Source organism: Dermochelys coriacea, chromosome 9, assembly GCF_009764565.3.
Source record: "Dermochelys coriacea isolate rDerCor1 chromosome 9, rDerCor1.pri.v4, whole genome shotgun sequence".
Taxonomy (NCBI): Eukaryota; Metazoa; Chordata; order Testudines; family Dermochelyidae; genus Dermochelys; species Dermochelys coriacea.
The window spans coordinates 39928027-39954918 of record NC_050076.1 but is presented as its reverse complement, the minus strand read 5'-3'; the positions used below and the strand labels follow the sequence as shown (position 1 = coordinate 39954918).

The 26892-nt window shown below is 42.1% G+C and overlaps 1 long non-coding RNA gene across 1 annotated transcript; it reads left to right on the top strand.

The window, feature by feature from the left end:
- Positions 1 to 646: 646 nt before the first annotated feature.
- On the top strand, positions 647 to 26339 carry LOC122455745. The gene is made up of 3 exons (XR_006274196.1): positions 647 to 895; positions 25339 to 25697; positions 25913 to 26339. It is a non-coding gene; the product is annotated as an uncharacterized LOC122455745 (long non-coding RNA).
- Positions 26340 to 26892: the final 553 nt, after the last annotated feature.

Genomic DNA, 26892 nt, shown 5'->3' with positions numbered 1-26892 from the left:
TATACAAGTAATTATTTTATGTTATCTCTCTCCAGAACACATATACACAAAATAATAATAATATTTAGCACATGCATAATGCCTTACTAATGTGAACTAATTAAATGTCACAATGTCTCTAAAGGGGAAAGTAAGGCATAAGTTAATGGCTCGATTCTCATTTACACTAAGGCTGCTTTACCCTGCTCTGGCACTGTAAAGGGATCTTAAAATGGATATAAATTACATTTACACTTGCATAAAGGCCCCTTTATGTTGCGACAGGAGTGTACACTGGTCTAAGTGTAACTGAGAATCAGATCCCAAAGCCATGTACACTAGTGAGTTTACAGTGGCACAGCTGTACTGATGCAGCTGCACTGCTGTTAAGATCGATCTATGCCAACGGGAGAGGGCTCTCCCATGGACAAAATAAAACCACTTCAATGAGTGGTGGTAGCTATGTTGCTGGGAGAAGTTCTCCCACTGACGTAGCTCTGTGCACACTACCACTTATGCCAGTGAAACTTATGTCACTTAGGGAGGTGTTTTTTTCATACCCCTGGTTGTCATAAGTTTTGCCAACGTAGACATGGCCTATGGCTCTTGACAAAGGCCGCGGTGGAAATCATTGTCAGACATGGAACTAGAATGCAGGAATACTTTGCTCTGAGTCCTGCATTCAGTCTTCTTGACTGTTTCCTTTTCTGCTCCTCCTTATTACATTGGTTACATTGATGACTCAGCAGGGGAGTCGGCTCATCTGAATGCAGCCAGCCAGAGACCTAAGGGGCATTTGCCTGGCGATTAACACCACCACCAGCAGTCCCTGAGGCACCTCTATGGCATGGACACAAATGAGGCTGAGGTCACACCAAAACTGAGAGACCGACCATCGGCTTCACAGGCTCAAAAGGTCAGTGCTAACGTACTGGGGGTGGGGGCTGGAGAGGAGTTATATGAATAACTTGTACTGTCCAAAAAAAAAAAGTCACTGTGACCAACCTTCTGGTCTAGTGTTTGCTTGAAATTTTCAAGGCCAACCCTGCAATGTATAACCCTATGCAAGATTCTATTAAAAAATGGAAGCTGTTATTAACTGACATTTAAATAGCCTGCAAAATCAACCGTGGGGCTGAGGGTGGAGATTCCAGTCAGCATTGCAGCCCACAAGGCAGACCATAATTTAGGCCCTCAGTTTAAGGGTGCTGTTTAAACATGAGTGATCAATAGGCACCTAAATCTTCAGTGGGAGTTGTGGGTGCTCAGTACCTTTTCAATACAGGTTACCTGGCTTTTGATCCAAAGTCCATTAACTTCAGTGAGCATAAGATCATTGCCTACATTTAGTGCCTAAATACTGAAATGTGAATATTTGCGTCAAATTACCCTAATTCTAATACAACAGACTTATTCATTGGCACACATGGCTTCCCAGCAATTTCAAAGTAGTGAGGCTATTGCACCAAACAGCCTCCAGGTCCCACCAGACTTAGAAAATCAGTAAAACAGAAGATGTGTACATTACTGAAAATCACCTGGTAGCAATTAAAACAATACCTTCTAAGAAGAGAAGATGAACATGCTGTTGATTTAAACCTTGGCAGTGACTGTTTTGTTGGATATATAGGAAGCTTCACATGACATTTCATTAGTATCACAGTGAATTAACTTTATAGTGGTGTAATGCTTAATCCAATTTAGGTTTAGTGTTATTAATGATACAGCTAGGGAAATAGTTTTAAGGCAATTAAACAGCAGTATATAACGTTGCCAAGTATCACTACTGGTAGGCTGATGGCATCACAAAATAACACATTTTAAAAGGGAATTGAAAATGGAAGGGTCGCACTTTCTGACGATTTAATCCTTTGTGTTTGGAAGGGTACCAAGCCACATGAAAATCTATTCTAGAAGTTACAGTGAGTGAGTGAGTACTGTGCATTTACAAAAGTACATATGCCTTTCCTTCTGCTTACAAACAGCTTGATCCACATAGAGTGCATATATTGACTTTACATTTTATTGAATGTTTTTTTGTTTTGTTTTGTTTTGTTTTGTTTTGTTTTTTTTTTGTTTTAAAGTGCATTGTTGGCTCTGGACTCAAATATAACACTCGATTAGGAATAATAAAGGTTGTACAAGCAGAGTACATTTGACATTCAGAACACGCAGGCTAATGTCTGAGCTGAGACAAACACACCACAGAACAGACGTCAGCAGAGTATCATCAGAGTAATGACCAGATACTTATAAATATATGGAACTCCGAGGTGGAACAGTGTAGAGAAAAGCAAAAGCCTTGTGAATAGAGAATATTAAGTAGCTTAGTTCAATTCATTCTTACCATTTTCTTCAACTCTCTCTTTCCTTCTGCCAGCTATGTTTCTAGTATTTTATTGCCTTAATTCAGCACATCAGACAACTCGAGGGCTGAACCACCATCCTCCCCATGTAAAAGTCTCTGAATTCTCCCCATAGCTCTTTCTGGCACCCCTCCTCATTTTTATTATACCAGCAAGACTCTTCTAATCCTTCCCTGTCTCCTTTCTTCTTAATCCCCTTTAATTTAAATCAGACAGCTGCAGCGGCACAGGAGCTAGCAAACAGAGCTCTAAACAGGGGAGTTTGTGTTGTGGTGCTTGTTTGGGGTTTGCTTTTGTGGGGGGGTGTCTTTTTGGTGTGGCTTGTGTTTCCCAGATTAACAGGATTTAGGTGGGAAGGCGATGACAGATACGGAGGCAGCTGTGGGAGTGACTCCTGTAGTGGAAGACACATTGAGGATGACTGGATGTGGAAGCTGTGGTATGTACATGATCCTGGAGGGGGGAACTGGTAAGAGTTTTTTCTGCATGAAATGCCGTCTGATAGAGCTGATGGAGGAAAAGATCCGAGGTTTGGAGATGCAGGTGGAAAGTCTCGTTGAGTTTAGGAAGGGGTTTGAGCAGATGATGGAGCAAAGATATGAGGTATCTGAAGGGAAAAGCTCAGACTCGCGGATGGAAGCAGGGCTGGGGAATTTTGAGGGGAGACTGGGTGAGGAAAGTGGTCAGTGGAAACATGTGACTAAAAGAACCAGGCAGAGGAAAAGATGGGCTAGTGAAGGAGAAATAGAGCTTAGGAATAGGTTTGCAGAGTTGGAAAATGAAGAAGGGGCTCAGCAGGTACTTGTTGAAGGTAGAAGGGTAAGGAAGAAGAGAAGAGAGGCTAGTCCTATAGGAAAAGGGGAAGAGTCAAGGGAGACTACACCAAATATGAGCCCCAGGAGGATACAGGATGGGTTGAAGAAGATTATAAGGGAAAATAGGAATGGAAAGAACTTGCAGCCAGAGGGAACAGGGGAGAGACTGGAGAATAGCACCGTCACCAAGAAAAGGCAGGTCTATGTGATCGGGGACTCTTTATTGAGAAGAATAGACAGGCCTGTAACTAGAGCTGATCCTGAGAATAGAAGGGTGTGCTGTCTTCCGGGTGCTAAGATATGGGATGTAGACCTGAGGTTGAAAAGGATCCTAAAGGGAGTGGGAAAGAATCCCCTAATTATCCTTCATGTGGGAACAAATGACACGGCTAGATTCCCGCTGGAAAGTATTAAGGGAGACTATGCTAGGCTGGGGAAGACGCTTAAGGAAATTGAGGCTCAGGTGATCTTTAGCGGGATCCTTCCTGTTCCTAGAGAAGGGCAACAAAGGTGTGACAAGATTATGACTGTCAACAGATGGCTTAGGCAGTGGTGCTATAAGGAGGGCTTTGGGATGTATGGCCACTGGGAGGCATTCACGGACAGAGGACAGTTCTCTCAGGATGGATTTCATCTGAGTAGGGAAGGAAATAGACTTCTAGGATCGAGGCTGGCACATCTGATAAAGAGAGCTTTAAACTAGGAATTAGGGGGAGATGGATGGGAGATGTCCAGGAAATCTCTGCGCCAGATTTTAGCATTGAGAGGGAAGAAGACGAAGTAAGAAAGGATACAGCCGTGGGTAGGAGAATGTATATAAGGAGCGAGGGCGGTGTGGATACTAGTCTAATAGGTTATACTGGCTGTAGAATGACTGTGCCTAATAGGGTACAAAATGTGAGCGAGGCCAAACAGCAAAAATTAAGATGTTTGTACACCAATGCGAGGAGCCTAGGTAACAAAATGGAGGAACTAGAGCTACTGGTGCAGGAAGTGAAACCAGATATTATAGGGATAACAGAAACATGGTGGAATAGTAGTCATGACTGGACTACAGGTATTGAAGGGTATGTGCTGTTTAGGAAAGACAGAAACAAAGGTAAAGGGTGTGGAGTAGCATTGTATATCAATGATGAGGTAGAATGTAAAGAAATAAGAAGCGATGCAATGGATAAGACAGAGTCCGTCTGGGCAAAAATTACATTGGGGAAGAAAACTAGTAAAGCCTTTCCTACGATAGTGCTTGGGGTGTGCTATAGACCTCCGGGATCTAATTTGGATATGGATAGAGCCCTTTTTAATGTCTTTAATCAAGTAAATACTAATGGAAACTGCATGATCATGGGAGACTTTAACTTCCCAGATATAGACTGGAGGACCAGTGCTAGTAATAATAATAGGGCTCAGATTTTCCTAGATGCGATAGCTGATGGATTCCTTCATCAAGTAGTTGCTGAACCGACTAGAGGGGATGCCATTTTAGATTTAATTTTGGTGAGTAGCGAGGACCTCATAGAAGAAATGGTTGTAGGGGACAATCTTGGCTCAAGTGATCATGAGCTAATTCAGTTCAAGCTAAATGGAAGGATTAACAAAAATAAATCTGCAACTAGGGTTTTTGATTTCAAAAGGGCTGACTTTCAAAAATTAAGGAAATTAGTCAGGGAAGTGGATTGGACTGAAGAATTTATGGATCTAAAGGTAGAGGAGGCCTGGGATTACTTTAAATCAAAGCTGCAGAAGCTATCGGAAGCCTGTATCCCAAGAAAGGGGAAAAAATTCATAGGAAGGAGTTGTAGACCAAGCTGGATGAGCAAGCATCTTAGAGAGGTGATTAAGAAGAAGCAGAAAGCATACAGGGAGGGGAAGATGGGAGGGATCAGCAAGGAAAGCTACCTCATTGAGGTCAGAACATGTAGGGATAAAGTGAGACAGGCTAAAAGTCAAGTAGAGTTGGACCTTGCAAAGGGAATTAAAACCAATAGTAAAAGGTTCTATAGCCATATAAATAAGAAGAAAACTAAGAAAGAAGAAGTGGGGCCGCTTAACACTGAGGATGGAGTGGAGGTTAAAGATAATCTAGGCATGGCCCATATCTAAACAAATACTTTGCCTCAGTCTTTAATAAGGCTAAAGAGGATCTTGGGGATAATGGTAGCATGACAAATGGGAATGAGGATATAGAGGTAGATATTAACATATCTGAGGTAGAAGCAAAACTGAAACAGCTTAATGGGACTAAATCGGGGGGCCCAGATAATCTTCATCCAAGAATATTAAAGGAATTGGCACCTGAAATTGCAAGCCCATTAGCAAGAATTTTTAATGAATCTGTAAACTCAGGAGTAGTACTGAATGATTGGAGAATTGCTAATATAGTTCCTATTTTTAAGAAAGGAAAAAAAAGTGATCCGGGTAACTACAGGCCAGTTAGTTTGACATCTGTAGTATGCAAGGTCCTGGAAAAAATTTTGAAGGAGAAATTAGTTAAGGACATTGAAGTCAATGGTAAATGGGACAAAATACAACATGGTTTTACAAAAGATAGATCGTGCCAAACCAACCTAATCTCCTTTTTTGAAAGGGTAACAGATTTTTTAGATAAAGGAAATGCAGTGTATCTAATTTACCTAGATTTCAGTAAGGCATTTGATACCGTGCCACATGGGGAATTATTAGTTAAATTGGAGAAGATGGGGATCAATATGAACATCAAAAGGTGGATAAGGAATTGGTTAAAAGGGAGACTGCAACAGGTCCTACTGAAAGGCGAACTGTCAGGTTGGAGGGAGGTTACCAGTGGAGTTCCTCAGGGATGGGTTTTGGGAGCAATCTTATTTAATCTTTTTGTTACTGACCTTGGCACAAAAAGTGGGAGTGTGCTAATAAAGTTTGCAGATGATACAAAGCTGGGAGGTATTGCCAATTCGGAGAAGGATCGGGATATTATACAGGAGGATCTGGATTACCTTGTAAACTGGAGTAATAGTAATAGGATGACATTTAATAGTGAGAAGTGTAAGGTTATGCATTTAGGGATTAATAACAAGAATTTTAGTTATAAGTTGGGGACGCATCAATTAGAAGTAACAGAAGAGGAGAAGGACCTTGGAGTATTGGTTGATCATAGGATGACTATGAGCTGCCAATGTAATATGGCTGTGAAAAAAGCTAATGCGGTTTTGGGATGCATCAGGAGAGGCATTTCCAGTAGGGATAAGGAGGTTTTAGTACTGTTATACAAGGCACTGGTGAGACCTCACCTAGAATACTGTGTGCAGTTCTGGTCTCCCATGTTTAAAAAGGATGAATTCAAACTGGAGCAGGTACAGAGAAGGGCTACTAGGATGATCCGAGGAATGGAAAACTTGTCTTATGAAAGGAGACTTAAGGAACTTGGCTTGTTTAGCCTAACTAAAAGAAGGTTGAGGGGAGATATGATCGCTCTCTATAAATATATCAGAGGGATAAATACAGGAGAGGGAGAGGAATTATTTCAGCTCAGCACCAATGTGGACACAAGAACAAATGGGTATAAACTGGCCACCAGGAAGTTTAGACTTGAAATCAGATGAAGGTTTTTAACCATCAGAGGAGTGAAGTTTTCCAAGGGAAGCAGTGGGGGCAAAAGATCTATCTGGTTTTAAGATTCTACTTGATAAGTTTATGGAGGAGATGTTATGATGGGATAATGGGATTTTGGTAAGGAATTGATCTTTAAATATTCAAGGTAAATAGGCCAAATCCCCTGAGTTGGGATATTAGATGGATGGGATCTGAGTTACCCAGGAAAGAATTTTCTGTAGTATCTGGCTGGTGAATCTTGCCCATATGCTCAGGGTTTAGCTGATTGCCATATTTGGGGTCAGGAAGGAATTTTCCTCCAGGGCAGATTGGAGAGGCCCTGGAGGTTTTTCGCCTTCCTCTGTAGCATGGGGCATGGTTGACTTGAGGGAGGCTTCTCTGCTCTTTGAAGTCTTTGAACCATGATTTAAGGACTTCAATAGCTCAGACATGGGTGAGGTTTTTCATAGGAGTGGGAGGGTGAGATTCTGTGGCCTGCGCTGTGCAGGAGGTCGGACTAGATGATCAGAATGGTCCCTTCTGATCTTAGTATCTATGAATCTATGAATTTCTGGCCACAGCCCACAATGGTTCTTTCCTGTCCCCATTTTATCTTTGTCCTCTTCAGACTACACATTTTGCTGCACACTTGTTTTCTCCTCAGAAATTTTCCATAGCCCTTGAACCATGCACCTCCCTATTCCAGGCCCTTCCTTTTAAATATTCTCTGTTGAATATCTATTCCTTCAGTACAAAATATCTCCTTGTCAATAACCTTATGAAAGATGAGATGTAATGTACTTGCAGCTCGAACAAGTAGATCAGAAAGGCCACCTTTTCCAGAGTCCTCAGCCCAGCTTCCACTTGTGCTCATAGAACTTTGAGATCACAAACACTGACATGCACAGGTGACAAAATTTGCAGTAGGAAAGAAAAAAAAACACCCACATTTATTTCCTCTGTTTGTTTTTTCACATTTAAATCCTAGAAACTTGTACATGGAAAGGATAGTAATAAAGAATTGCACACCCAGTCATGCACAAACGAAAGCCATAATTTGAAAACTAGACCCTGTATTGTGGTTACAATGCTCTAGATACACTTCTCAGTATCCTCCACTTATCTCTTTTCACACGCTTAGTACTAACTCTGGTGAGGAATTTCTTATCTCTTTCAATCTAAGATCACTGTAAATTGTGATAATATATCCTCTGCCTCTAATACCCATCTCTCCTATACTCCATACTGTTCTTCCTCAATATTTTTCTTCCCCTTCTTTGTGCCCAGGGTTCTTTGTGAAATCATCTGCTACCTTTTAAGAAAACAATTTAGTCTCTTGACCCCCATGCCCTTTTCTCTTTCAGGGCCAGATTCTGATCTCAGTTAAGTCCCTGAAGGAGTGAATAGCATCTTGTTTGATTCATTCCCCTCCACATTTGTTCCCCTACATTTTTGTCATTGTCAACAACTCTGTTTCCTTTGGCTCTTGTCAAAGATCTGCCACTGCATGAATCTTTCTTAAATCTAACTTCCTGTTACCCTAACATTCGCTCTACCCCCTTGTCTTACCCTTCCCTACGTCAACAAAGTGCACCAGAATGTCCTGGATTGTCATCAGCCTGGCCAGATATAGAGAACAGGACTTGATCTCTGTAACAGGCAGCCTGCCCCTTAAAGGGCCAAAGGCCCTGGGTTCTGCCATCCCTGTTCAGTTAGTCCCACACCGCTACACCTGGATGGGATGTTGGATTTAAAAGGAGGAAAGCCCAGTAGTCGAGGCAGGCTGGAGAAGAGAGCAGCAGGCAAACTGCTCCTGTGTGGGGCAAGAAATTAGCCTGGGGCTAGGAATTGCCTGAAGGCTGCAGCCTGCCAGAAGCCTTTGTAGGAGGGTAGACTTGGCTTGGACTGTTGGGTGTGACTGGTGCCCAGAAGCTGGTGGACACTAGGACAGGGTGTTGCCACTGATGCCTGTCTGCAGAAAAGGGCTGAAGGTTGTGCCCAGTGCATTCAAAGATTCTTTTTGTTTTGTTTTGGTAGGGTTACTATATTTGAACATTCAAAAAAGAGGACACTCCACATTGGGGTGCTGTCGGCCCTGCCCACAATCCACCCCACACTGCCCCAGGTTCCGCTCGGCCCCGCCACCGCACCCCTTCTCACCCCCTGGCCCGCTGCTGGCTTGCTGTGTCCCTCCTCAGTTCCCCACACACCGCTTGCCTCCTCCCACCTGCCACTCACCTCCTCACTCCTCTGCCAGAAACCCCCATGCCCACCCCAAGAATCCCCGCCTGCCGCTGGCTTGCCACTTGCCTCCTCACCCTCCCTGCCTGCGCACCTGCTGCTGACTTGCTCACCTCTTCATTCCCCCCCACTTGCTACTCATCCCTCCTGCCGCAGGTCCCTCTGGCTCCTAGGATCAGGGGCAGCCGAGGGGTCTCCACATGCTGCGCTTGCCACAAGTGCGAGCTCCGTGGCTCCCATTGGCTGGGAAAAGTGCCAATGGAGCTGCCAGAGCCGTGGAGTGGGGCTTGCAGGTGCCGGCAGTGCACAGAGAGCCCTCCGCCCCACCCGACCTGACCCTAAGAGCCAGAGGGACTGGCCGGGGGATGACGTGGGGAGTCCCAGAAGTGCTTACCTGGGGCAGCTCCTGGGAAGCATCCGGCAGGCTCTTAGGGTCAGGTTGGGGGTGTGTGGAGAGCTCTCTGCATGCTGCTGGCACCTGCAAGCCTCACTCCATGGCTCCAGCAGCTCCCATCTAGGATTACCATATGTCCGTATTTTCCTGGATGTTTTTCGATATTTAAAAATTCCTCCCGGACTGTGATTTAAAAACTAAAAAGCTGGACATGTCTGGAAAATATGGACATATGCTAACCCTAGTTTTGGTCCTGTTTTTTGGCTTGGATTAAGGGACTCTGATCTCTGGAATGGGTAAGAACATAAATGTGACCTGAGGAGGGTAAAGTCACTGTATCCCAAAGGAAGAGGCAGGGTGAAGAAGTTGCAAGTCACCCTCTGCTGTGAAGGGGCATTCTGGGATGGTAAGTCTTGTACCAGCACCTTTGTCCTTCTTTATGGAAGGGCCCTATAAATAGACTTTACACCCCAAATGTTCATATAATCCACTATCCTTTACTGGGGTCTAGATCCCGCTAATGGCTGTAGGAGCTGTGCTCATGGATTGGGGGGGGCCTGCTTAGTGCCTGACCAAAAGAAGGACCTTTTTGGAATAAGAATTTGGTTTCTTTACCTTATAAGTAGAATCTGGGGCTTCTATATTCAGTGGGTACAAATGGGGACTTATCTGAATCCCATTGAAATCAATGGGAGTTTTGCTGTTGACTTGAGTGGTCTTGACTTGAACCAGGCCCATAATTAATTCTGGTGCTATACAAAAGGGCCTCATCCTGCAGCCCTCATTCAGTTAAAATGCCCATTGACTTCAACTGGAGTGCTACCTAATTCTGGACTGCATGGCAGCACCCCAGATTATTTAAAGTAATGAGGAACAATGAGCTGGGAGAGGTGAAGTCACAAGTGAATTTTGAAGATTGTAAAACTCACATTTCCAGGCATAGTTGGGCTAATGCCTTACAGCTAATAACCCATATCACCATATGTTCTTAGTAAACTATAAAGTGTTTTATTTTGTGGGCTGTGTTATACTGTGGTCTGGTGGGGAGCGCTTGTGTTTCTATGTTAGTCTGGTTGTGCTTTTAATCTTGTATGCTGCCTTGGGCTCAGGTGCTTTAAATTCACATAAAGTAAATAAATGTGCAATCGGCATGTCTCTAAGACTCTTTAATGTCACAGTTTTAGACAACAAGCTATAGTTTCTCTTGAGAGGGTTTCGTTTCTGATCTTATTGTTTTTGGTTTGATTCAGTCTGTTCTCTGTTGCTGTTTGCCATACACTATGCTACAGATATATTTAAACAAATGATAGATGTTAGTTCCAAAGATTATTCTTATTCTAGTCCCATCACCTGCTTCTCTCCATGGTCTCTTTAGTATTGACAAAATAGCTTTCATTTTACTTTAAGCCACCAAAATGCAGTTAAGAGGGTAAATAACATGTCTACATCCTCAACACTGCAGTTTTATCGCCTAAGGTGACATGTCAAAGATATGCAATTAAATGATTTGGAGTAACACAGCACATTTTCCATATCATATCTGGATGGGATCTTCTGATGAGAAAGTATTTTTGTCTAGATACACCCATTTGTGTAACTGGATTTTTTTTTTAAATTAAAGGATTTATCTGCTGGATTTGAATCTTTAATTATCTATGTGAACGTGCACAAATATGATTAGAACATTTGTTGTGTTATGAGAGTCAGTACACAATTTGGCACGAACACAACCAGGCTGAGGGGAAAATGCTGCATGGAACATGGCTGTCTGACATAGGTTTACTTGTCTGTTTTTGTTTAATTTATCCAAAGTTATCACTGGAGACTAGGTAAAAAACTGAAAGTCTGCAGAATTCAGCTGGCAGTTAAAATCTGCCCTGGGTCTCATTTGCTGTTGTGGAGTTGCTCACACCACAGCCAAGTCGGTGTGAAATGCCATCATTCTGACTTGGGAGGAGTTTACACTCACTTGTCACTGACATAAATTACTACACAAGGTGCAGGGCAATGGATGGTTAAGCCCTGAATGTACACATTATTTGGATGGATTTCCCCCACTTGGAAAGCGCAAAGGGGCAGACCAGCAAAGAATTCCCCCATTGGAGGGAAACTCCCAGGTGTGTCAGATGTTTCAGCTTTGGATCTTATGGCCCCCACCCCTTATCCCCCAGCATAGGAGGCACATTGGGGAATGGGAAATGCATCCGATGAAGTGAGCTGTAGCTCACGAAAGCTTATGCTCTAATAAATTTGTTAGTCTCTAAGGTGCCACAAGTACTCCTTTTCTTTTTGCGAATACAGACTAACACGGCTGCTACTCTGAAACCTGGGGAATGGAGAGTTATTTGTGGGTCTTTTCGGGTGTTTGCTGGGTTGGGCAGAAGCCTGGCAGAGCTCTGCTACAGCAATCTTGCATTGACTTAGACTCCTTTAACTACACTAAGTCAATAGCACTAAAAGCTCTCTGCATGCATCAGAGTTGGAGCTGGCCTTGAGAATCTAGGAGCTGGAACTGGTTCCCCGCTGTTCTTCCTCTGCAATGAGCAAAGCTCTGCACAGGAGAAGATCTAACCCCAAGGGTCTGCCTGGTGAACATAATTCCATCATGCTGTGTTTTCCATTTTTAATTTTTCTGTTTTCCATTTAGTTTTGAGAACAGAATCCTTATCAGCATTCAAGCCATAATGCAAGTAAGTCCTTAGCTGAGGCTATGTAAATAGGTTATTAGTAACTGTCAATTAATAAATCAGTGGAGCACAATAACCATAGACTAGTTCTATATCCTGTAAAGAAACACCACTTCCCTTCTTTGTCACAAACTTCCTTTCTTTGAAAGTTAGCACTTTCATGTGGTACAGATTAGTAGATGGGTTATACCCACTGGACCAAACTTTACTCTGTTATACACTATGCCATTCCAATTCCTTCAATGGAGTTGCATGGGGCATACAGGAAGGTAAAATTTGGCCATTAGTTTTGGACTCAACCCCATTTCCACTTGCACGTTCAGTTTTCAGGTATGCCAATTCCCCTAAAAATTTCCTAGAGAGAGCCCGTGTTTTGTAGCTAATTTAAGGATGGGATATTGCTGGAGCCTGTTTATGATTTTGGCCTAAGGATTTCTGAAGCTCCAATCCCTGGAAAATTATAAAATCCTAGAAATTAGAAATGAAAAAGGCTTATTACAATGCATCATTCAACCTATCCTTATGCCAAAGCAGGATTGTTCTGTGCCGTTTATTCTCCAGTGCTTTGTCCAGACTTGTTTTAAAAGGCTGCTACATGCTGTTCACAATTGGTTCTGAGTATTATACTCTTTAACACTTAAGTGCATTCTTCTTGAAAAGCATGTATTCACATTACAAATATATTAATCAAATGGACAAGTTAATTTACATGCCTCTTGGAAAACATAATTCTGTGAATGACCAGTGAGTAGCCCATCTAGTATTTACTTATAATGAGGCTATCCAAGGCTCTAATTGCAGGTATAATTTTATGAAAGATGCATACAAAATTCTATTTGGAACAGTGTCCACCACTAAAGCCCTAAAAATCCACCAAAAGTGAAATGATTACTCTTGCCTAGTTAAAAAAACATATTTCAGAGCAATAATTTAGGGACAGCTTCTCTTTTCTGCAGCATTGCACAGTGCAAAGACAAGAAACATAAATGATATTAGAAATGGTCCAGACACTGCATATGGAGGGAAGTCGCAACTAGGCTGCCTCTCTCTCCTTAGCTTATGGAGATTCTTTTGCCTAAATACCATATGGTTGGAACGCCATTGGTATTTAAGGACTGGGGATGTAGCTGAGGAGCAGCTGTTTTGCAAAGCATGTTCTCCTAGAATGGGGGCATAAATTCAGTGGGATATTGCAGCAAAAATTATTCTGGTCAAACCATAGAGGTCAATGCGAGGTTTTTGAGTGTCTGAGAGAAGTAAGCAGGCTTTAACCCTGTAAGTAGTAGTAATAGTTTTGAAGCTCATTAAAAATCAATCTTCTCACTTCAACTAAAACAAGTGATTTTTTGTTAATTTCAACTAGTCTTGTTTTGGTGCCACACCGACATATGTATTTTGGTTGACTGAGGAAACCCCTTTATCGCCCAGCAGCCAAAAGTTCACCCTCCCCATTGGAGGCACCCATCTTTTCCCAAGAATGCTTGACTTTATTGGGCAATTCATGCAAGTGGTGAAAGCTTAAGTTTCATGAGTGAGTTTGCAGGCTTTATGATTGCCTTGTCATGAAAGGAAAGTGTTTAGAGGACACATCAGGGTAGCAAAATATCTTTTGCTTTTAATACTTCTGCAGTTCTGGTATCAAGTGGCATTGGCTGTTTTTCAAATGCTAATAGCTAAAATCTTGAAGCCCTTACTTGGGGCCAGATTCTGATACCCTCACATTGATTACCTTGCTCCTCTAGTTGTCCCATTGGCTCTGCAAGTACTAGAAGAGAAAGATACTACACTCAGTTTGAAGAAATGTATGAGGATCTTGCCCTCTATTTAAATTCCCATTGATTTTAACTGGGGATCAGTTGAGTAAGGGCTAAGGGAAAACCTCATGATTTGGCCCATGTCCATCAGATAATACCAATAAGGCACAATTCAGCAAAATAAATGCCTGATTTCTGCATAAGGCCATGGAAGTCCCGAATTACGGGATTTTGTGGAATCAGCCAAGAGTTTACAGTATGAAAGCCAGACATTTTTACTGAATCAAGCCCCTTAATGAGGAGCTACTTTAATTTAAGCGTGACTCTTCTAATAAAGCTCCAGTTGGTGAATATCTCAGCTGTAAGATTTGTAAGAAAAGCGTGTCATATTTTAAATGGCTGGGATGAAATATGGTGTACAACTTTGCACTCCATGGGAGTGTATAAAAATAAATCCAAGATGAATAAGACTTGGCAGGCTCTTTCAAATATGATCTCCCTGCTTACAGTATGATTTGCTCACAGTACTTTTGACTCTGCTATAAAGTGCAATACAGTCCAGTTCAGACCCCAAAATAACTGTGGGGCTACTAACTCCAAGGGTGGAGAGAGACTTAATCATGCAATGAATCTATACCCTGGGGAAGGAATGGCTGTAATCCCCTGTGGTCCTGCCCTACCCTGAAGAGCAGAGCCAATTGTGTGTGTCAGGAGAGCAGACTACACCTGGTTTAGGGATAGTACTTGCATACTTCCCTCTGCACATCAGGAAGTTCAGAGAAATAATCTGCCTCTCGGAGGAAGGTTCTTTCCTTGGTGCTGCACTGCTCCTGACTCATGGCTGCACCTAAATGGCACAACTAAGCCCACAGTGTAGTGCTAGGAGTACACACAGAAGTGAGTTGTGTGTTGTAGTGTCTATTAGTCTCCTTGGGATGACCTAATAGGTCCACTGTAACAGGCCCTCAGTCGGAAGGAGATGACCACTTAACAATGACAATAACATCACCTTCTCATCTCTATCTAGTCCCATTCCAGTCTAGGAATGGGGATGGGCTTCAGAGCCCGAACTCCAGCCTGAGCGTTGTCTACCCAGCTATTTCTAGAATGCCATTGGGAATCCCGCTTCTCAAGTTTATTGACCTGCGGGGGGGGGGCAGGGCTCACTTCTGGGAGCTCTGTTGACAAACCCTTGGAGGCTATGAGATTCTGAATGAACATACACATCCCATGTGGACGCTGAGATCACCCAGAACAATAAACCTTGATAACTGCAACATCAGGCCTGACAAGCAATACAGAAAAGGGCAAGCTAAGATAAGTTTCACAGCCAATGTCTGATATGCATTTATCTGCATTCATGATTATTAATGTTGACTCATTATTCATTAACAGCATTAGACTCTGTGAAACTCCCATCTATATAAGCAGTTTGCTGGAGAAGATGAGGGTGTACATACTTCTCTTTTCAGCAGGGAGAGATCACCTGATAACAGGCACCCAATGGCATGACTTGAGAATGTGGCTGGAGAGTCACTTTAGGAGGGTGGAAGTGCTGTTTCTTTTCCATGCTTGTTGGGGACTAGGATGAAGAAATGAATCCTACTGAATGTGTTTTTTTTAAGATGATCTATTGAGTTACCAGACTCCTTAGAGACCATGGTAGGCTTTTCCAAATACCTGAAGACACTTTTCCCTATACATGGGAGGCAATCAAACTGCCACACTTTTCCCCTTGGACCTGCAGGACAGGTGTACCCTGAGCTACCAATCTATGACAGATATTTGCTCAGAGATATGACACAATAGTCTGAGCCTTGGTTCAGGCCAAGGATTTTTGCCACTTATTACCTTTATATGTTGTAACATAAACCCTAATGCTTCTTGCATGTGTCAGTTAGCTGTGCTTTGTACAGTACGAAACAGCCCATGTTTATAGCTGAATCCATTTTGATTTCATGCTTTTCTATTTTCTGGACTCTGCTAATCAAACTGGCTTCTATTTAAGATACTGGAAGTGGAGGCTGTTTTAAGTTGGGGATGGATGCATTTTGGGTACCTTGGAAAGAAGGAAAGTGAACCTTAGAGGATGCTGAGTCAGGAAGAGAGGTAGGTGATAGGTGAAAGGAGTTGTGGGTGTCCTCCTCAATCAGTGCTGAGAAAGGGCTTGTGCTAGGCCACTGTGGGAAGGAAGAGAGCCAAACACCCAAGTGGTGCTAGCAGTAGTTAAGTCTCTTTGCTTTAGTGGAACGTAAACCTGCCCTCCTCTTAGGGCTTGTCATCATATACAGTGCTATACTGGCACAGCTACTTTAGTGAAGATGCTACTATGCTGATGGGAGAGCTTCTCCCATCGATGTAGTTAATCCACCTCCCCAGGGAAGCAGTAGCTATGTTGATAGGAGAAACTTTCCTGTCGACGTAGCGCTGTGTACAGAGGAGGTTAGGTCGATATAACTATGTCGCTCAGGGGTCTGGATTTTTCACATCCCTGAGCAACGTAGTTATATTGATATAGGTCTGTAGCGTAGACCTGGCCTAAGCAGAATTGTAGCCACACTACATCTATCAGGTATTTACTGAGTCTCTTAGATAGCATAATGGAAAAGAAATGAAGCAAGCTGATTTATTTTGTGCTCTAGGGAAGGGTTGTTGAGGCTTACAGAAACGGAAAGAAAGAACAGTTAATTGCCATTCTCACGCTAACACGCACATACCCCAGAGAGACTTCCCAGAGACTGAGAATAAAATCCTGGCTCCACTGAAGTCAATGGCAAAATTCCCATTGACTTCTGTGCAGCCAAGTTTTCACCCAGAGAGACTATGAAACTAAATGGGAACATGTCCAGGGTCTGGGAAGGAACAGAGCTTCAACACTTCCCATTCATGTGCTCTGATTGCTGCGGTCACTGTTTTAAAAAAAAAAAAAAAAAAAAGGCAAGAAATCCTATTCCTTGGCATGCAAGAAACTTTCTGTTGAATGCACTGAAGTGCTGTAAGTTTCTGTATGAAATGCACAATATCTACTCTACTCCCCCGGTTACAACAACAAACTTTAAAGGAGTAATTATTAGCAGTAATGGATACACGGATACATGGATACACGTTTGGACCTGTGTGTAGACTTGTGAATCCCCAAAGTCAGGCACCTAAGTCTGAGAGAGACCATTAGGCATAGCACCATAGTTGTTATCTATGTGAAAGGAAATTAATAGGGCTTCAGAAGAGAGGTTAACTACTTCCTTAAGACCCAGTCCTGTTCTCTCTCAAGCCAATGGCAAAACTCCCCTGACTCAAGTGTGGTGCAGGTTCAGGCCCTTAGAGATCACTACTAGTTTAGAGTGAACTGAAAATCACCTTACCTGTTACCTAAATTCAGGTCCTCATGTTTCTCTGTTTTCCCTGTGAAATAGTTCATGACATAACTAACACCTAAAACAGAGCAGTGTGCTGCATTCCAAACAGTGCATTAGGTGTTAGTGAAGTCAACAATTGTAGAAGGGACTACAAAATCCCAAGGCTCTGTACTCCACCATTGGCAGATAAGTGAAGGTAAGCAAATGATTTTAAACCATTCAGATTAAGAGTGTGTCTCACTCCATTTTTTCTAAAACAAAGCATATTTTCTGTTAATGATCTAAAATCTTAGGTTTCATATTAATTATACTATGTTACTGTTTACGTAAGTCTGAAGAGTGCTATAAAGACAAATCAAAAGGAGAGATCCCTGTCTCAAGGTGCTTACCATCTAAACTCTAAAGACTGCATTATAACTGGTAAGCCACAGATCATGCTGGGGAGAGATGTGGAACACTAGTCCTTGGCAACATTCTGGCTGACACACCCAGGAATCTTTTGGAGACATTAGGGGAGCACACCCCAAGGTGGGAGTTAGAGTCCTTTTCAACATTAAGGCTGTGTGTACTCCTCCTACTCCAGTGACAGTTCAGCTCCTCTGGCTATGTGGAAGCAGGTGAAGCAGTGGCTCTAACTTTACCTCTATCTTTGGGGAGTCTAGCACTACTGGCTGAATTAGGCTCCTTTTGCCATGTGTTTAGGAAGCACAAGGCCTGGGAACTCTCTCCTGTATCTATTTAGCTTGTCTACAGCCTCATCATTACATGTTTGTGGTTGACCTGTGTGCCTGGGCACAAAGGTGCCTTCTAGAGTCATCTCCTACCCCTTTACACCAACTCAGGTACAGCCATAATGTGATGTACCCATGCTCACACTATCAGCAGAGTCCAAGCATGGAAAAGACCATGGAAACTGAACTATCCCTTAAATACCCTACATTTGTATTTATTTCCCATAATATATAAAATATTTCAATTCACATTTAAAATTTCACTGGCTGGGTATAGATAAATTTACAGGACACTTAAAATGTATTCTTTTCGGATCTTCATACTAAACACCTAAGCCACAGTAATATTATAAAAGAGTGCTCATTAGGTGACACATCCCTCTGCAAATAAATATAGGAATATCTGGAAGCTAAATCCTTCTTTCAGCATCTAAGTTTACACATTCTATTTGGTCTAACCATGAGGACAGAATGAGACCACATCCAAGCAATGACATATTGCTGGCAGAGCCCCTGCCCCATTCGCACATTGGACTAGGAAATGGGAAGGAGTTAGTGTTTTGTCTAACAGAGAGGTTTTTAATAAATGGCCCATGGGGAATCTAAGCTCTTGTTACAGCGAGTTCCATTTGGAAGAGAAGTCTGTAATGGAGGCATGGTAATAAAGAAGTGTTAGAATTACAGTATTTTGCTAACATATTAGATTAAGCCCTACAAGAAGGTCGAGTGCCTGGGTTATCTCATCGGCTTCTGTGTCTGGTTGAAGTTCTTTAATTATCAAGAAATAGCTGATTTTGCAAAATGCTTTCCAGCCAATAATGAAATAATAAAAACAGCTGCATCATTTGTTTTGTTAGGGCTTTACAGTATAACTATCCAAGTTTTTGCTGTGCTTCAGTTTTAGAACCAGTAATATGGAAAAGCCTTGGTAGGAAGTAAAAGGCACCTCTCTTCCCTTCCTCACATAGACCATTCCTCTTCTCATGGTGCATTTTTGCTGATATCTGACTTAACTCTGCTGTATTCCTATTGCTCCAGAAAAGATTTTCTGTTCCCATCAATGCCATATTCAGTTGGCATTTCTAAGACTCAAGTGCACTCCGGGGTCCTTTGTACTGCCTTTCACAGGAACCAGGCCAAGATATCAGTAGCATAGTACCAGACTCTCCTGGGCTCAGGTGTCAGTCAGGGCATCGGAGCTCTGAAAATGCTGATGACCCTCCTCCTATAGTTATCATACAGATTACCTTCTGAGATGTGGCAACCAATGGAGAGGATTCTGGGAGTAAATCTGAGCTTCTGATATGGTTCCACGTCTCAGTATGAAAAAAATCAGATCTGCTGCAATGGGAGCCCTGAAGATATAGGTCTGTGAGTGGGAGCCATGGGACAGCCTTTAAATACAATGAGGGAAAAGACAGTTGTGAAGTTCCCACACGCTTTGACCAACAAACACAATCTAATTGGATAGGAAAGGGTCACAGGATTAGACTAAAATAAGTCATGATTGGCTGGTCAATAGTACTTGAATTCATTTATTGGAAACTATTTTTGGATACAGAGGCAGACCCCCTATTACATGGGTTCATCAAGTCTGTTCCAATATTGGACTCTCAGGCCATCAAACCTTTGCGGTTGCGCAAGAATGGACCAAATGGTGAATGATCGCTACGGCCAACTGTCTGGCTAAGCATTGAAGAGAGAGAGAAGTAGAGTGTGTTTGGCAAGCAAAAGGTGTAATACTGTATTTATTATCTGTGTATATATATTTAACTTTAATCTAAACCTCATCTTGCACCTCTATTTTAGATTATACGCTAAATCACAATCACTGCCAAGGGACTGGTGAGGAAATATGCCCTTCTGTTGTATCTAAAGTGGCAGAGCATATTGACACATTTATGTTTCTCCCATCTGTTGTATGCGATGTGCCTTGTGGTCTAATTATTATTCCCCTTCCCTGGAGTCTGTTATCTTTCATGAATGGAACCTCTTGACTGAACTGCAGCTCTATATACAGGTCTATCATATCTATGCAACATTCACTTAGCAGTTCTGAAATGACTGCTTAGAATACATTTAGTAATAATAATTAATATTAATACTTTGAATGTATACATCATCTTTTGACTGAGAATTGCACAGCACTTCTACAAACGTGAGTAAATATTATGCCCAGTTTAGAAATGGGGAAACTGAGGCACAGACAAGTTAAAGCCTTCGTGTTCAGAGCATACACTAATTGTGGGTGACTCAGTTTCTGAGCAAGTTGGACACCCAAACACTGAGGCACTAATATTTATAGACACTGTGGAAAATGGGGTCTAAGTGACTGGCGTCTATCTACCTAGGCTTTTATTTCTCACTTCTGGTCATATAGTGTGTCAGTGGCAGAGCTGGGGCTAGAACACAGGCATCCTGACATCCAGTCTCCTGCTTTAACCGTCAGAAACTGTCTCCAGAAGTGAAATACAACTTGGTCTCTCTTAGTTTGTATGGCAAATATGCAGCTTCTGGTAAAATGTAACCCTTCATCTGGGGCTCAGTCTTTCCACATCTCTTAAACTTCCCCTCCACCCCCAGTTCTTGTGAAATGTGCTAAACTGATGCCCTGAACATATAAAGTCCTCTATCCACAGGCAGCAGTACTTTTTCTTTGTTTCCTCCCCCACCTGCAGTGGCCATATCTAGCTGTGAGAGGATAGTTGAAGTTCCATGGTCCTGTCAATATTCAGTCTCTTCTGAGATTGTGAGCAAGGGTACAAATTAGTGCAAGTTGTGTGGTGGTGTGACATAGACACAGTGCTGGGTAAAATCCACAGCCAGTGGAGCTACACTGATTTATACCAGCTGAAGGTGGATCTGGCTCTACTACAGTGTTTCCTAACCTTTTTCCATAGGTCACCTTTTCCCATATCTGGACTGCCCAGAATTCATCTCCCCTTTTATCAATATAGCAAGGGCATTGGTGGTCATGACCTCCCTGACCCCTGTTAAAGAACAGGGTAAGAAAGAGAGGAGGGAAAAACTGAGAGTAATCAGAACCCTCCTGAAACTTGTTTGTGACACCACCCAGGAACTCTTGACCCACAGATAGAGAAATCTCCCCTGTTGGACAATGGCCAGCGGGAACTGGACTGAAATCACCAACCCATTTCATCTAAGCCACTGAGCAACCATAATATTGTAGCAACTTTTGGTTACTACCAACCTGGGCTGTATTTAAACTAGTGACTTAGCAGTTAAACCTGAAATGATGAAGACCGTCAGCTAGCCATCACGGCTTCCCCTCACCTCCCTCAGATTTATTCTGTAAGTGAACAGGAATATATTCCCAGCTGATTTCCTGCTTTGATTCCACTAGATCCAGCGGCTGGCTGTGGAATTTTAGCTGAGCTGCTTGAAACATGCTTTGGCTTCTAACAGAGAATCTTGAGGGGAATGAAGCCATCATTAGCAATTCTGTTTTCACTGTAGTCCGTTGGTGTGATTGATTCAGCCTCCCCTTCCTCTCACGTTACGTAGTCACACAGCTATTTTTTACTTTTAAAAATTTAATCCAGTACAGGACTAGATTCTGCCACTTACATATCTGCACAGGATGCTAGATGGCAAATTCATTATTCCGGACTTGAACTCGTGCCCTCAGCAAACATATTTAACACACATACACTGTCTGCACTCATGGCCCGTCTGTTTGGATGGCATAGTGCCTGATCCTTGGGGCATAGAATCCAAGTTTTGATGGGTTTAATTTGGCAATAGGTATGATGCTGCGAATACCATCACTTCTTCAGGAGGTACCTCCCTGGAGGCTGTACTGACACATTAGGTCCTTATAGCCTCTTTCAACCGGTGTAATAACTTTTACATTTTGGTACTACAGAAAGAGTGGCTGAGTGGTGGACAAAAGGGAAACATGGAGTTGAAGTGTGCTTGTTTTGGCTGCTAGTAGTGCAGGTTAAATCTGTAGTTGTTGTTGTCTGTCAGGTAAATGAAGGCCTCATGGAGAATCAAAACACAGAGATATGAGAAATCAGTGTGCCAGCAATGCCACATGTGTTAATGGCTCCAGATGACAGAACTACAAAGAAGAAAATCCAGCAGGGCCCTCAAAATAAGAAACCTATAGAGTGAATATGATTCTTTTGAGTAGCCAATACCAGGGAGTGCATTGCACTTTCCTGTGTTTTAAAAGGCTTTAAAAAAAGAGATCTTCTACCTGTTTGATCTTCTCTAGTATCAATCTGATGGCTCAGAATAGAGTTGGAGATAAAAGCACATCAGTTACAGACAATTATCTTTGTGTCTACGTCTGTTGCACTAAACTACCCTTCACTGATGGTGATGTATCGCCATTATTTCAATAGAGATGCCATCTTTTAAAATTACTTCATAATAACAGTGCCGCTATGAGTAGGATGCTTGGGGCAGGTGAGAAATCCCACACACAATCTGTAGTTGGTAGTGTACGTGTCTCAGTAAAGGAGGGAGAATGGTCCAATAGCTTGGGCACTACCTTTGTACTCAGGAGACCCAGATTCCATTCCTTGCTCTGCCACAGACTTCCTGTTTGATATTGGGTAAGTCAGTTAGGCCCAGATTTTTAGAGGTAATTAAGCATTGCTGCGCTCAGTGTTGCAGTGCCTAACTTGTTTAGGAGCCTAAATCACATTTTCAAAAAGGTTTCAGGCATTTAGGAGCCAAAATCCCAGTTAGGCATTGCAACACTGAGAACAGAAATGCTTAAATACGTCTAAAAATCTGAGTTCTCTATCACTGTTCTCTATCTGTAAAATTGGAATAGTAGCACTTTCCTAACTCTCAGAGGGACTGTGAGGATAAATACATGAAAGATTGTAAAATGTTCAGATACTGTGGTAATGAGGGCTGTATTCAGTACCTTAGTTAGACAGATGTGTGTGCAGATATTGAGCAGAAATGTACTTAGAGTGGGGTTTTCAAATGTTCTTAGAAGATCTGCATGCCCAGTTCCATGACAAATTATTGCAAACTGGGTATCCAAATTTCCTTGGCAACTTTGAAATTCCCACCCATGGCCTATTATTAATTTTGCCAAATGATGATACAGACATTTTAGATTATCACACTTTTTCCCCCCCATTTTGAGAGATGTTACTGATTTCACTGTTTTTCTTCAATGTTAAGTAGAATCTGTCATTACGTTAGACACATACACATTATGATAGACACATACATAGCTTGCACTTTGACAAATTTCTACCTGATTTTATTTGGGGACCTTGTCTCTAGGTTCTCACCATATATATGTAAAATTCTGAACCCACCTATATTTGACAATGTCCCTTTAAGAGAATTCATTGAAAACTTCAGGACAGAAAAAGCAGATATGAAGAAAAGGAAATCATGGGTGACATATAAAAACCCTAGGCAGTATATTGGTTAAATATAAATCAGTGATTTAGCAACAGGTTAGTATTTCCACCTTCTTGCTGCTCCTTAATGAGTCTTTCAAAACTGATAACATTTTAATGTAATTTTGATTGTCTTATCTTGGAGGTCAGTCTCATAAGTGTGTTGCGTGATGCCAAATTACTCTGCTCAGAGAAAGTGAATATAATTAAAGGCACAAGCACTCTGTTTTTGATAAAGGGAGTTGAAAAGAGTTTATTTTGTACTTTAAAAAATTGAGTTTCATGGAAATAACTTCAGGCTTCAGTTATGCCTCTGTTTAACCCATTCTTTGCCACATAGTTGAATAGTTCCATGGCTATTCACTGTGGAAAAGGATATCAATGGAACATATGTACATATTGCCTAATCCATAGAGACTTCTGGTTCTGAATGGCCTTCCTAGAAAGTTTGGCATGTATTCCAATCCTGCGCATGCTGGATTTAATAGGGATCGACTTATAATGCAACTCTTGTCTCTGTATTGACTGGTAACTGACTAGCCATTTTAACTGTTACATTGCTATCTTCATCAGGCATGTGTGCATTAACTTTACACAACACAGTTTGAACCAGTGGGGCTGGGGGAAGCAATGAACTTCCCCACCCAATGTGGACACTCTTCCCCAAAAGCAATAATATTCTCCAAATATTTTAGCGTTTTAGTCAGCAGCAGTGAATATTCAGTTACAGCCTAATCAAGACCTCTTTCCCCCCCAATACATCTATTCTGCCTCACCATTCAAACCCAGTCATCTCTTGTGATTTTATTGCAGATGTTTGATATTTTCCTCACAGCCCCAACTCCGGGAGTTGAGTTTTGCCTTTCACTAAAAAAAATAATAATAATTTCTAGCTGTCATGGAGAAAAGTTTGAAAATGTGACTGTAGTGCACCCCAAAGGCTCAAATATCAGAAAGCAAATTTAAAAGAATCCCCAAATATTGTATTGGTAAAAGATCATGATTCTTAAGCCAATCTTATGATGTTGAGAGGACCTGACTCACAATTTTCAAACGTGAAGATGGCAATACTACATTGCTTTAAGTAACCCAAATCTCACTTTATTCACCACACTCACCCACCCAACCCCATCCTGGTTCCCAGCTGCCTGCCTCCCTCTGAGCAACAGGCTCTTTTCCTTTCTGTTTCTCTCTTTCCCCCTTGGGCTTGATCCTGCCATTCTTTTTAAAGCAACAGTGTTTACTGTATTTTATGGCTCTGTGAATATTGTTCTACATTATTTATATTGCAGTAGCACATAAGAGCCCTAGTCATCGACGAGGACATACAGCATACATACAGCAATAAGACTGTCCCTGCCCCAAACAGCTAATTTATGCTCTGGTTTGAAGTCGGATTGTGTTTCACTATTTAGTCTCTCTTGCTATCATCACATAACCCCTCTGAAATAGAGGATATATTAAATAAACATCACCTTTTTTGTATCATCACCCAATACATCTCTTACGTAAGCAAAGAGAGAGTTGGTCTAGTGGTTAGATCAAGGAACAGGGAGTCAAGATTCCTGGCTTTTGCTTCAGACTCAGCTACTTTCTCACTGTCTGACCTTTTACAACCGGGGTTGGTTGAAAAATGGGAATTATTTTCAGCAACAAATTGTGAACAAAATATTTTCATTTTGTTCAAAATTTTTTGCTCCGTTTTCTTTTTGTTGATGAATATTTTGTTTCAAATCAGTTCATTTCATCACAAAAAATTAAGAAGGTTTTGAACTATACTATTTTTGTTCAAAAAGCCATTTTTCATTGAAGAAATGTGCAGTGAAAAATTTCAGCCAGCATCACTTGCATCTATCTAAATGTCTCTGTGCCTCAGTTTCCCACCAGTGAAATATGGATAATTGGGGCCAGATTAAAGCACAAGCACATGCTTTTGGCCCCGGCACCCAGTGTGATGTGATGACAGGATCTCAGCTTTCATTTAAAAATAATGTTCCTACTCTTCATGATTGCAAAGGAAAGTTTGAAAACATGACTTGAATGTAAACTTTGCAGGGCATCTACTTGACTACAGACAGCCTGCAACAGAGGGAGCAGCAGAGCTGTGGAGGGAGCTGAATAGTCCCACGCCAATCAGCAGAGCTAGGGCCAGTGCTCTCAGGAGAGTCCCTTGCTGCTGCTGCTGACCCCAGCCTGGAGGGAACAGGAATTTGTGTAGATGGGGAGGTCCTCATGTGGTGCTTTGCCTAGAATCCTGGATTATTTTGGGTAATGATGAGAGCTGGGTGAAATTTTTCAACCAAATTTTTTTTGGCAAAAAATGCAGATACAGCAACACCAATACATTTAACACATTTGTATTGATTTTGCCAAATTGTTAAGGTCAAAGAAAACCCTCGACATTTCCTTTAAAGGTTTCAGAGTAGCAGCCGTGTTAGTCTGTATTCGCAAAAAGAAAAGGAGTACTTGTGGCACCTTAGAGACTAACAAATTTATTAGAGCATAAGCTTTCGTGAGCTACAGCTCACTTCATCGGATGAAGTGAGCTGTAGCTCACGAAAGCTTATGCTCTAATAAATTTGTTAGTCTCTAAGGTGCCACAAGTACTCCTTTTCTATTTCCTTTAAAGACATTCAAAATGTTAACGGCTCGAAAAAGTTTTGTTTCAGGTTGAATGAAATGTTTTGTTTAACTTCAAATGAATTTTTTTTGACTTTTCAATGTGGTAAAACATTTCATTTTCAGTTTGACCCAAAACAATTAAAACATTTTTTTTTAATTGCCAGCAAACCAAACAATCCATTATAGGTCCAACTCTAATAACTATACCCACCTCAAAAAGAGAGTGCAAGGCTCTGATGGAGGAGCAGGGGATAAATCCCACCTAGGTTAATCCGGAGGTTTGCAGGAGCCTGTACCCAATCAGACCAGAGGTGGTACCTGTGATAGGCATAAATGTTCATCAAACTCTGCTGTGGAGGAGCTTGGTAAATGGAGGAGTACAGGGCAGTGGGAAGAAAGGCCAGGGGGGTGATGCAGGCAAGAGGAAGCTGGAAGTGTCCTCTTTTGGCTAAAGGCAGAGAGATGCTTATGCCTAAAGGGTGTTTGAACTGAAGCTTCCCCTCCAACTGTGAGTTAGAGAGTGAGCATCTCCTGCTGGAACTTCAGGGAGCCAGTTAGGTTCCTGTGGGAGGCCTGAGGTAGCAGGAAGAGTCTGAACCCAAGAACAAGGACAGATCCTGGATGAGCCAATCAAGCAGGACCAGCCTTGGGGGTGGGCGAGCAGGGCGGTTGCCCTGAGTGCTGCCAAATTCTGGAGGCACCAAATGAACAAATGGGGGAAAATGCGGGTGTGCCACATTGCTCAATCTGTTTTTTATTCCTTTGGTGACAGCCAAAAATGTTTTTTGTGCTGAACGGCAGAACACTTATGGTCAATCCTATGAAAAAGGGTGGGATTTACAGGCGGAAGGCCTAGGGAGTTGAATGATGTAGGGGAACTCATTTGCAGTAGCCCTAACATCATGAGGATTGTCGTTGGCAAGAGGAGATCCAGGACAGCAGCAGCAAGGAGTCTGGCAGAGAAGACCATACCTGCTCATTATCGGA